The sequence below is a fragment of the Homalodisca vitripennis genome, chromosome X, assembly GCF_021130785.1.
Source record: "Homalodisca vitripennis isolate AUS2020 chromosome X, UT_GWSS_2.1, whole genome shotgun sequence".
NCBI lineage: Eukaryota > Metazoa > Arthropoda > Insecta > Hemiptera > Cicadellidae > Homalodisca > Homalodisca vitripennis.
Genome location: NC_060215.1, coordinates 40,159,360 through 40,170,181, shown reverse-complemented (window position 1 = coordinate 40,170,181; position 10,822 = coordinate 40,159,360).

The window sequence follows — 10,822 nt, the reverse complement described above, 5'->3', positions numbered from 1 at the left end:
CCGATTAAAACAATTTTAACTAATCTATTGGCGTTCGGCGTACCATAAAACCTTGTACACTCCTATGGCAGCAAAAAAGTGGTACAACCGATATTAAGTTGGAATAAATATATTTGAGTTTTAACTCCGGCAGTTGATAATTTTAAGTGTGTTCACCGGTTTTGTGCTCTCTGCTATGGTAAGTTGGATGAATTGTTTCGTAACGTTAATCAAGTTGATGATCTAATCTATGTTCACAGTTTAATTAGTAAGTTGTTCAGTATTGTAGGAGGACTTGCCAAAGACAATATTGATATAAATAATAAACTTGATCATGTCGTTAGTCAAAATGAGAGGTTAGGTGACCAAATCGTTAACCTCAAACAAAAACAATCGCTTGTCAAAGCTGTGACTATCGATTTAGAGCAACCCACAGATAGACTGGTGACTGTGAATGAGGATATAAATCTAAACGTAACAAATGGATCTAACGAAAGCTACCAAGACATGGATATCAGTAGGCATAGACCTTTATCTACATCCAAATCTTTGGACAATGTGTGTGAAGCTAAACGCCCAACTTATTCTTCTGTTGTGGCATCAAAATCTAGTGCATTAAACATAAACACTTTTAAGCCTACTAAGAAACAAGTAAGGCAAACTGCTACACCTCTTATTAGTACCAAGGCTAGAGCTAGTGAAGGCGATAACAACCTGAAAACTGTAGTTAGGTATCCAACTGAAAGGAAGTCTTGGGTGTTCGTGTCAAGATTCACCCCAGAAGTTACAATTGAAAATTTGAAACGGTATTTGAGTGACAATGGTGTTGAGGACGCTATTTGTGAATTGCTTAAGACCAAGTATGATACCTATAAGTCTTTCAAAATAGGTCTCCGCGATCGTGATCTGGAGTTGGTTTTGAATGAGGAGTTCTGGTAGTAAAGCGGTAGTAATGCTGGAATATTCTTAGACCAACTTGATTTATTTTTGGATTATTTGCAAATATTTTAGTGTAGTATTGTTCTTTGTGGAGATTTTAACATTGAAACTTGTGGAAATGAACTGAATACTCTTAGACTCCACAATTTGTTAAGAACAGCTAGGCTCTATTTGCACAAATTTCAAACCAACAAGAGGCCTATCCTGTATTGACTATATTGTCACTAACATTGTAAACTCTGATTATATGGTGAAAGTTCATGATTGCCAAATATCGGACCATTATTTTTTGAGTATTGAACTGTCTATTTTGTGTAAAATCAAACCAGACATTAAGGCTAATGAGGGTGTTGATGAAATTAGCTTTCGACCTCTACCATCTTTGAAATTCATGGATTTTAAACAGTGCTTGAACGGCTTCGATTGGGCTTTTTTGTTGGGTGGCCTTAGCTGTGAAGATATGTTTAATAAATTTAATGACATATTCATTTACTGGTTAAATATCTTTTTGCCTGTAAAACATAAGAAAAGTACCATTAACATCCCTAAAACTAAATGTCAACGATGGTATACAGCAGAATTGGCCGCATTGAAAGATGAGGTTATGAGCTCCTTTAGACGATCTTGTACTACTGGTCTGCTCCTGATAGAAAGGTCTACATAAAAGCCAAAAAGCTTCATAGAGATGAAATACTTGAAGCTAAGAAAAGTAGTTATGCTAACTTTATTCTCAACTCAGACAACACATGTAGAGCTGCTTGGCAGGTTGTGAAGAGCGAGCTGGGCTCAAACAATGTCTATCACGATATTCCAGCTGCCGATGTTTTTGCCAACTTCTTTTTGGAGGCCGTAAATAATGTGAGGCAGAGTATCCCCCAAGTGGATACTGCGGAAGCCGATCTCGTGCAAGTCGCAACCCCTCAGATTTCCTTCAAATGGAGTACTGTCTCTTCTATGGACATATGTAATATAGTAGCCAAAATGAAACCAAAGAGAAGCTGTGATATATATGGTATATCTTCTGTAGTACTCAAGAATGTAATTGATGTAATTTCTTTTCCTTTAGCCTCATGCATAAATACCAGTCTACTCGAAGGTATTTTCCCATCCAAGCTTAAAGTTTCTAAAGTAGTGCCAATATTTAAAAAAGGTGATAAGGATGAGGTCAGTAACTATAGACCGATCTCTCTGGTACCTATTTTTGCTAAAGTCTACGACTCACTAATGAAATTGCAGTTAAGCACTTTTTTGAGCACAATAAGTTGTTTACCAATAGTCAATATGATTTTAGATCTGGACTGTCCACGGTGGACGCGGTCGGGGATTTGGTGTCCTATGTGCTCTACAGTTTTGAGAGAGAATGTGACACCAGTGCGGTACTTTGCGACCTTTCTAAGGCCTTTGACTGCGTTGACCAGGATATTCTGCTGAAAAAGCTTGAACACTATGGTACAATTGTATAATTGGCTGTGAAAATTCACTGTTTAACTGTTACCTCAGCAATCGGTTTCAAAAAGTTTATTCAAAAGGCAGTTTCTCAGATTATGCTGAGGTATCCTCTGGTGTACCACAGGGGTCGGTATTGGGTCCACTCTTGTTTCTTGTTATGATAAATGATCTTGACAAAAACATTAACTGTAAAACCATAATGTTTGCAGATGATGTCACTCTTTTGACTTCTAGAACTGATGTAAATGTTTCTAATTTAATTGAGCAGGCTGATGCTTGGTATAGAGAAAATATGTTTTATCTAAATCATGACAAGACCCAGCGTATTTTATTTACTCTATAGGCAAATGATAGGAAATGTGATTTTACTCAAAGTGTGAAGCTGCTTGGGATTTTTTTGGATTCCAAGTTATCCTGGCATGTGCATGTTTAAAAAAAAAAAATTAAGTAGAGTTGTAGTTTTGTTAAGACATTTAAGACCGTTGGTTTCTAAAGACCATTTAAAAATGGTATATCACGCTTTATTTCAAAGTATTTTCTCATATGGTTTGCTTTTGTGGGGGAATTCTTGTAGAGTAAACAGTATTTTGTTAGTACAAAAGAAAGCTATCAGAATTATTACAAAGGCTGATTTCAGATCTCACTGCAGACCACTATTTATCCAAGAGGGTATTCTGACTATCGTTAATATGTTTATTTTTCTCTGCTTGCAGCATGTAAAGAAAAACCTGCCCCACACCACACTAAACAGTAATGTACATAAACATAACACAAGAAACAGTAGCCAAATTGCTAGACATTTCACCAGGGTCTCTAAAGTACTAAATGCTCATGAGGTTGTGAGTATAAAGCTTTTTAACTGTTTGTCTCAAAGTGCTCAGCATGTTAGTTTTATAAGATTTAAGAAAATAATGCATGCCTGGTTGATTGCAAATCCGTTCTATTGGCTGTGCGAGTTTTATGAATCAAATGTTGCAGATGTAGACTTTGTGTAAATATCCTCTTTTTTAGATTTTTTAATGCTTGTACAGTTTGACTTGTTTCACATAAACATTGTTTATATATTATTTGCTTGTATTTTTTTACTTGCTTTGCATGCAATGAAATGCACTATTGTTTTATGATGTTTATCTTCATTATAGTTGTTTTATGACTGACATGATCTGATGCATGTTTATGTCCTTGAGATCAATAAAGTTATTCTATTCTATTCATTAAAAATGCTTCAATAACGGCTTTGAAATCTAAGAAGACGGCCACTGTCTGTCTATAAGCAATGAGATACTTTTTGCTTAGAGCAGAAATGCTGTTTTTCCTTTCACTGAAGTTATTTCTATTTTTTATTTATTAACTTTTATAAAACTAACATGTCCTTGTATTTAGACAATCCAATTAAATAACTTTTATACTTTGGCACAAATATCATGAAATACTTAGTGACTGAAAAAAATGCCTTTATTAAAGAGGCGGTTTTGTGACTGTTTCAAATAACATGCGCTTAGATAGCTTCAGATAATCCTGAATCTTAAATAAATGTAAACTGGCCATATGACTGTACGTTATTAGTCTCCAACACATTGATGAATTCGGAAAATTATATATAAGAAACAGAAGTAGGATTCCGCAAAAAATATCATAAAACAAAATCCTTACAATTAGTCAAATCTAAGGTTGTATAGGATATTATTTATCCAATATTGCTCTCAGATTACGTTAACATTCATATTGTTACAAGGAGGTAGAACCAAACTTCTCAGTAATATGGTATTTTTCTATTTACTCTAAGGTTCTTGTCAGCTGGTAGTTAAAACATATGTCATGGATGTCACCTAATTTATTGTTAAAAAAAACTCTGGTAGTCAGGATATTTATAATAATTTAATAAAAAAATGTTATTTTTTGCTTTATTGGTGCGTTAACTAATTGTATAAACCTTTGTTTTTACGAAGGAGTATTTCCTAATATTTTAAATCGTTCATAGGTCTTCCCCATTTAACAAAAATGGTCTAAGAGATAGACCTAAGAGCTATAGGCCTGTATCATTGATTCCAGTGTTGTCTAAATGTATTGCAGTTTTAGTATACGATCAGCTAAGTAGTTTCCTGGAAACCAATAGAATTCTTTGAATGATTCAATATGGTTATAGAAAATGGGTAAATCGACTATTGAGGCAATAGAGCAAACAGTAAGTGATGTTCTCACGGCTTTTGAGAATAAAACCTTTGCTTGGGCCACTATGTGTGACCTCAGTAAGACATTTCACTGTGTAAATCAGAATGATCTTACTACGAAATTTAAATATTACGGTGTGCAAGGTGTTCCACTTTCATTTCTCAAATCATACCTTTGTGACCGTACACAGAAAGTGTGTGTTAATGAAGTGTGGTCAAAAGAAACAGAAGTTAATTGAGGTGTCCCCCAGGGCTCTTGTCTTGGGCCCGTTGTTTTAATATCAATTGATGACTCACATTATTCACTAAATATATTAACGACTTTATATGCAGATTACACTACTTTTTTAAATATCAGCCAAAATATGAATCAACTAAGATATTGTTCATAAAACAGTGATTGATGCTTCACAGTGGTTTATATCGAATGGATTTATACTAAATACAGAACAAACTAGAAATATACTGTTTAGCTTGAGACCAGTGGATGTTGATGATGAGGATTTGGTTAGTAAAGTTGTTTTTAAGGGTTATCCTTCATAATAAATTGAGTTGGGATACACATGTGGATTATATAGCTTAAAAATTGTGAAAACCAACTTATTTTTTAAGACGTCTTGTGTTTTTTGTTCCTAAAACTATTTAAGAACTGATTGTTTCTCCTTTTCCAGTCCATTCTAAGATATTGTCTCATTGCAGTAGGATAAATGAAATTTTAACTGCTCAAAAGAAAGCTGTAAGAATTATTTAAGGGTCAAACCCTTTAGACTACTGTAGGTCCCCTTTCGTAGCTCAGGAAATACCAGCAGTAATTTGTATATTTTCGATTTGTTAGTGTGCGTTATGAAAATCCAGATTAGACTTCAGATCCAATAATCATAACTACAATACCAGGAAAGAAATAGTTTAGAAATTGAATTTAACCATCTTAGTATAACCATGAACAGTAATAGAGTAATTTCATTAAAAGTTTTCAATAAATTAATACCATTGGTTGATAAATATTCTGACAATTTTCAGACAGAGGCTTTATAGGTGGTTACTGGTTAATCCTTTTACAGCCTTCAGGAGTTTTTTAGAGTTAGTCAAAATGCTTTTTGAGAATTGTTTACTCTTTGATGTTATTTGTCTCAAATCTTTACTAGTTGTTTTTTTCTTGTTATGTTAATTTAGTCTATAACCTCTAGTTGTTATTTATTTGTAGATATTGTTAGTTTATTTATAAATAAAATATAAATGGCAATAAAAAATGTTAATAACCCTATTATTGTTTTTACATTTTTCAATATAATCTCCTGCGTGATCTACATACTTTTCCCTGGTAACAGAAATTTTGAAGGCGAGTTGAAAGCCAACTGTGCAAATACTCCTTGACTTGTTTTGCTCCCAATGATTCCTTCATAGGACCAAATACAAAAGCTTGTCACAGAGGGACAAGTCAAGGCTATAAGGAGGGTGTTCCAAGCCCATTTCTTCTAGGGTATCCCTTGTCAGAGCAGCAGTGTGAGGCCTAGCGTTGTCATAGAGGAGAATGTCACCCCTGATGTGCATGTCTCGTCTTGTTTTAATATACGGCTTTCACTTACCCTAACAACTGACAGCGCATTCACTGTACGCTGACCATGTAGAAAATTCCCCTATAGTAAAAAAAAAATCGTTGAATTGGCTTTTTCATTAGACAAGATTTGGCATTCACAGGGCAATCTTCATCCTTATTCCGTCACTCTTATACTTGCCATTTTTGACTTAGGAGTGTAATGACCCATGTCTCATAAAATATAATTACGCGCTTTCAAAACACCTTGCCTTCTTACTGAAATTGATCCAGAGGCCTTTCAGTGATCTCCGACCTGACCCGTTTTTGTTTTTCAGTCACAACCTTTCAAAAGAATAAAGAATTTTATTTTCTTAAATTTCAACAGTTAACAAAATGTACACTTTTATCTCAACATTTAATAATTCTCTTGTCAGACTGACCATTATTTTATTACTTAACTTAGTAGTTTTGCATTGAAAACAGCCTTAACTATTACAATATACAGTATGTACATATTACAGTAGGTAAATATTGACACAAGAAGGAAATTTAAGAAAATCTAGGGCCTCTAAGGCAAGCCTGTTCAGAGGTTCCTTTACAGTACTTACAAAAAAACAATAGCACTCAGAAAAAATTATTTTTTAAGAAAATTGACAAAGATGGTCTCAAAAAAACAAACATGTTGTGCCTTAGCAAAAAAAAACCTCAGAACCCATAGAGCACTAATTTTTCTGGAACAGAGTTGATCAGTGATAATGAATTGAATACTTTCATACCTGATACGCACTTTCGATAAAATTTCTTCCACAGTTAACCGGCAAAAACTCTCGAACAGTACGAATATTATAGTCTGTAAGACTTGTCCTTGGGCATCGATCATGACATTTTCTACCCATTCTCATCCTACCTGGAATTGTCTTTCTTACACAAACACGATTCTGAGACATTATTTCAAACGTTTTAATGCCTTCAGTGGTTAAAAACTACATTATAATCTGTTGTGCAGCAGACAAAGTCCCTTGCTTGGTCATGGCTATACTGATAGCAATGCTGAGCTTGAACACTAACCAGAACAGTTTTCCTCTCATCATAAACTAATCTACTCCACATATTATGTAGGTAGGACCTGCATTCTAAGAAGAATAGCAAAATTACCGTTTATATTTGATTTTCCCACATAACAATGAACATCATAGCCATAAGAACTGAAAAATCATAAATTATTTTAAAGTGTATAATCATTATAAATTTATAAAATCAGCAAATTCAAATAAAAATATGTTTTAAAAATGTTTCTGCGTGCACTCCAAATAACATTTGGAAATAATAGTTTTACATAACAGTATGTATGAATATTTTGAAGCTAGACATTTGAGAAATCGGAATAAAATTTGAAATAGTGTAGAAATTAAATTTTTCCTCTTACAAAAGATATGTATAACGACAGTTGTTTTGATGCAGTAAAACATCATAATTAAGAAAAATTATGAACAAACTACTTGTCTCTGTTCTTACGAAATTATGTTCTTATATATATAACTTATATATATATATAACTTATATATCTGGAGTATTGGTTGTGGTTGAAACAAGTATAAAGAACCATGCCTGGTTGGCCTAAAATGTGCTCCACTTTTGAGGGTTGTAACCAATAGACAACAAATCGTTTACTGTGACAAGAGGAGTATATGGCAAATTACACTGACCCGGTTGACTTCATGGCACTGATACAAGTAAATAAGTACTCTGTATTTACTTGCTACAATCCAAAAACTATATTGAACCCATTAATACTCATACTTAACACATACTGAGCAACTTGTGTGTCACAAATAAGAAGCAAGATGTAGTTAACACCAAAACCATTGGTAGTATTCTTCAGTGATGCTTGCAGTACACCCTCAAGTTTCTCGGAATGTTTGGCAGTAACAATTTGGGCTGTCTGTTCTAAAGGTGTCATACCAAATGCCTGTTGGTTTGTGTACTTGCATTTGGCAACATGTCACCAGATGAAGTTTTGTTTCTCCTTTTCCCGTTGAGGAGAATACGACAATAAAGAACTGTCAATAATTAGGAATTCTTTCAGAAAGATTTTGAATACCACACTGGTCTACAATTTTGTCCTTTTTGTATTATTCTCAACATTTCTACACAACTCATCAAAACATGACCCCAGAGCTTAAACACACTCTGATCCAAAGTGTGTTTATTACAGACACGTGTGAAATTACATTTAGAAATTATCAAAACATTATGTAATAATTAATGAAACTAATACTTTTCATATTATTTTTTTGATCTAATACAACAAAACGGTCATCAAGAATATAGTTGTATTTGAAGCTATTACAATATATATCATAAACCTAATTTAAAATTGCAATTTGATTTTTCAATGTCCATCAATATTTAAATTAATGTAATATTAAAAGCAGCTCTTGTTTGGCAACACTTTTAAACTTTTTCCTAGACAAACAACAAAACACTGAAAGTTTTGAAAACATTTGGAATGAACTTTTTGTAATAAAGTTACTCATTTAAGAAAACTAGTTTTTTCATTATAAAAATAAAGTGAATATCCAATTACACATTTTCTTGGAATGTCAGTATAACTTTTACAGAGAAATTTCTTATGGTTTATAGGGATAAGTACAATCAGGAGACAGGGACAATAATATAGAACATGTGTCTCTAGATGTACCTTAAATGTGGTTATTTTCGAAATAACAACCATATTTAAAATGAACTTAAAGAGAAAATTCTAAATTATTATCCTAGCCTCTTCAGTACACGTACACCACCCTGTGAATTGTAAAATATTTTGTATAAAAGCCATATCAACATAACTAAAGGAGACTTTTAATCCTTAGCACGCCATAGACGGAATAATCCGCGATGTTGTTTCGTCTTATAACACCAAAGACGAAATAATCCTCCAATCGATAAACATATACAGTATTTTATTACTGTTTTTGAAGTTTATAAGCTCAATATATAAGCCACAATACTAAGTAATGTACTGGCTTGACCAAATAATCCAGTTGCAACTGTCAGCAGTAGGTAAACAATAAATGTTTTGTTGCTGGCAGCTGTTCTCCTACTCCCGCCTGTACGCCGATGACGATACTATCCGCCATTACAGACTATCAGTGGAGCACGCATTGTGCCTTTGGGAAGTGTTCTTGCGTTGCCATTCCTTATACAGTTGTAAAAAGTTATTGTTACCATGTTTTAGGTGTTATAATAAAGTTTTCATTGTTTCTTTTCTGTTGTGTAATTATAGCTGCAAGTCATGTCTCGAGACCCCATGGCTTCATCCCGATTTTTGTTTTGAAGTTTACCATACAACAGCCTAAATCTATTATTATCAGAACTTAAATCAAGATCAGCATATTACACTTAATTTGTTTTCTTATCCTTGTACATAGTTTTAATCACATGTATTTGATTACTCTGTAACCTGAATTTGATTGAAATATTCCATTATTATGAAAAAATGTGATTATTTTAATGCAAGTAATACATTATTGTAAAATTTATTTTTTTGTGTGACTATTATTCATTAGGAATGAATAAAAAAATAGCTTTAAGGAATTTTCATTTTTATTTTTTCACCTTAAATGAGCGTACCAAAAATACTAAATTTATATCGGCGTTCAAAGGGTTAAAGGTCTACAAGCTTTTGTTTTCAGTAACGAGAAAGCTTACTTTTCTTGTAGATTCAGGACTAATACAGTAAAACATTTTTTATTAAAACCTTTCATAGTTTTAGATTTTTTTTAAATCTGAATGAAATAAGTATGTGTTCACAATAATTGGTCACTATATTAATGCAGCTATTTACAATACACTGAAATACTTTAATTGCACCTCTTATTGTACTCTCAAGTCATAGTCAGTCACTGAAATATAAACAATGCTTCTCCTGTCTTGAGTCCATGCGATGTATGAGAGGAATGCACCAGCCATATGACTTAGCTGCAACTGCTGCCCCATTAATATGCACACAATATAAAGTTGCATGGCAATATCATACAAGTTCCTTTGTGTACCTGGCCTTAAATTATACATAGTGTCAAACAGAAGTTTACCTTTAAATGATATTAGACTTAGTAACAGAAATCAGTTTTCTTTGTGTCCTTGGCTTTATTATTTCAAGACCTTAATTTGCAGTATCAATTGCTCATCTTGCTTTTAATTTCTTTTTATTATCTCCAACCAATTCCCATTTTGGAGAATAGAAGGATAATTTTGAAATTATAAAAAAACAATCTCAGATGTTATTGCATAGGTAGACGCTTTTGTAAATTTACAAAATTTAAAATAGTTATTACAACTTTTTAGTATCTTGTATGACCTTAATTTTGTGTGTTCAATAATAAATTTGTAAACTGTTTTAAAACTGTCCTCTTTAAACCATGGTGTTAAACATGAATTTTAAAAATTTGATAACCAATAGCTTTTAATATTTTTTATTGAAAGATAAAGCCCAAAAAACAACAGAGAATAACCATTGTGCGACTTACCCAAAACATTACAGAACTTTTGTAATACCACAGATTTAATCATTGATATATTATTTTCATTTGAATTAACGGTTGGATCTCTACAAAATCGCTTTAAAAATAGTTGTTAATTAAGAATACAAATGTTAAGATTGTTTAACAAGTTATTAATGGAACCATACTGCCCGTTAATTTTTTGTTTTATTATATAGGTATGTACTAAGATAATATTCCCCAGTCAA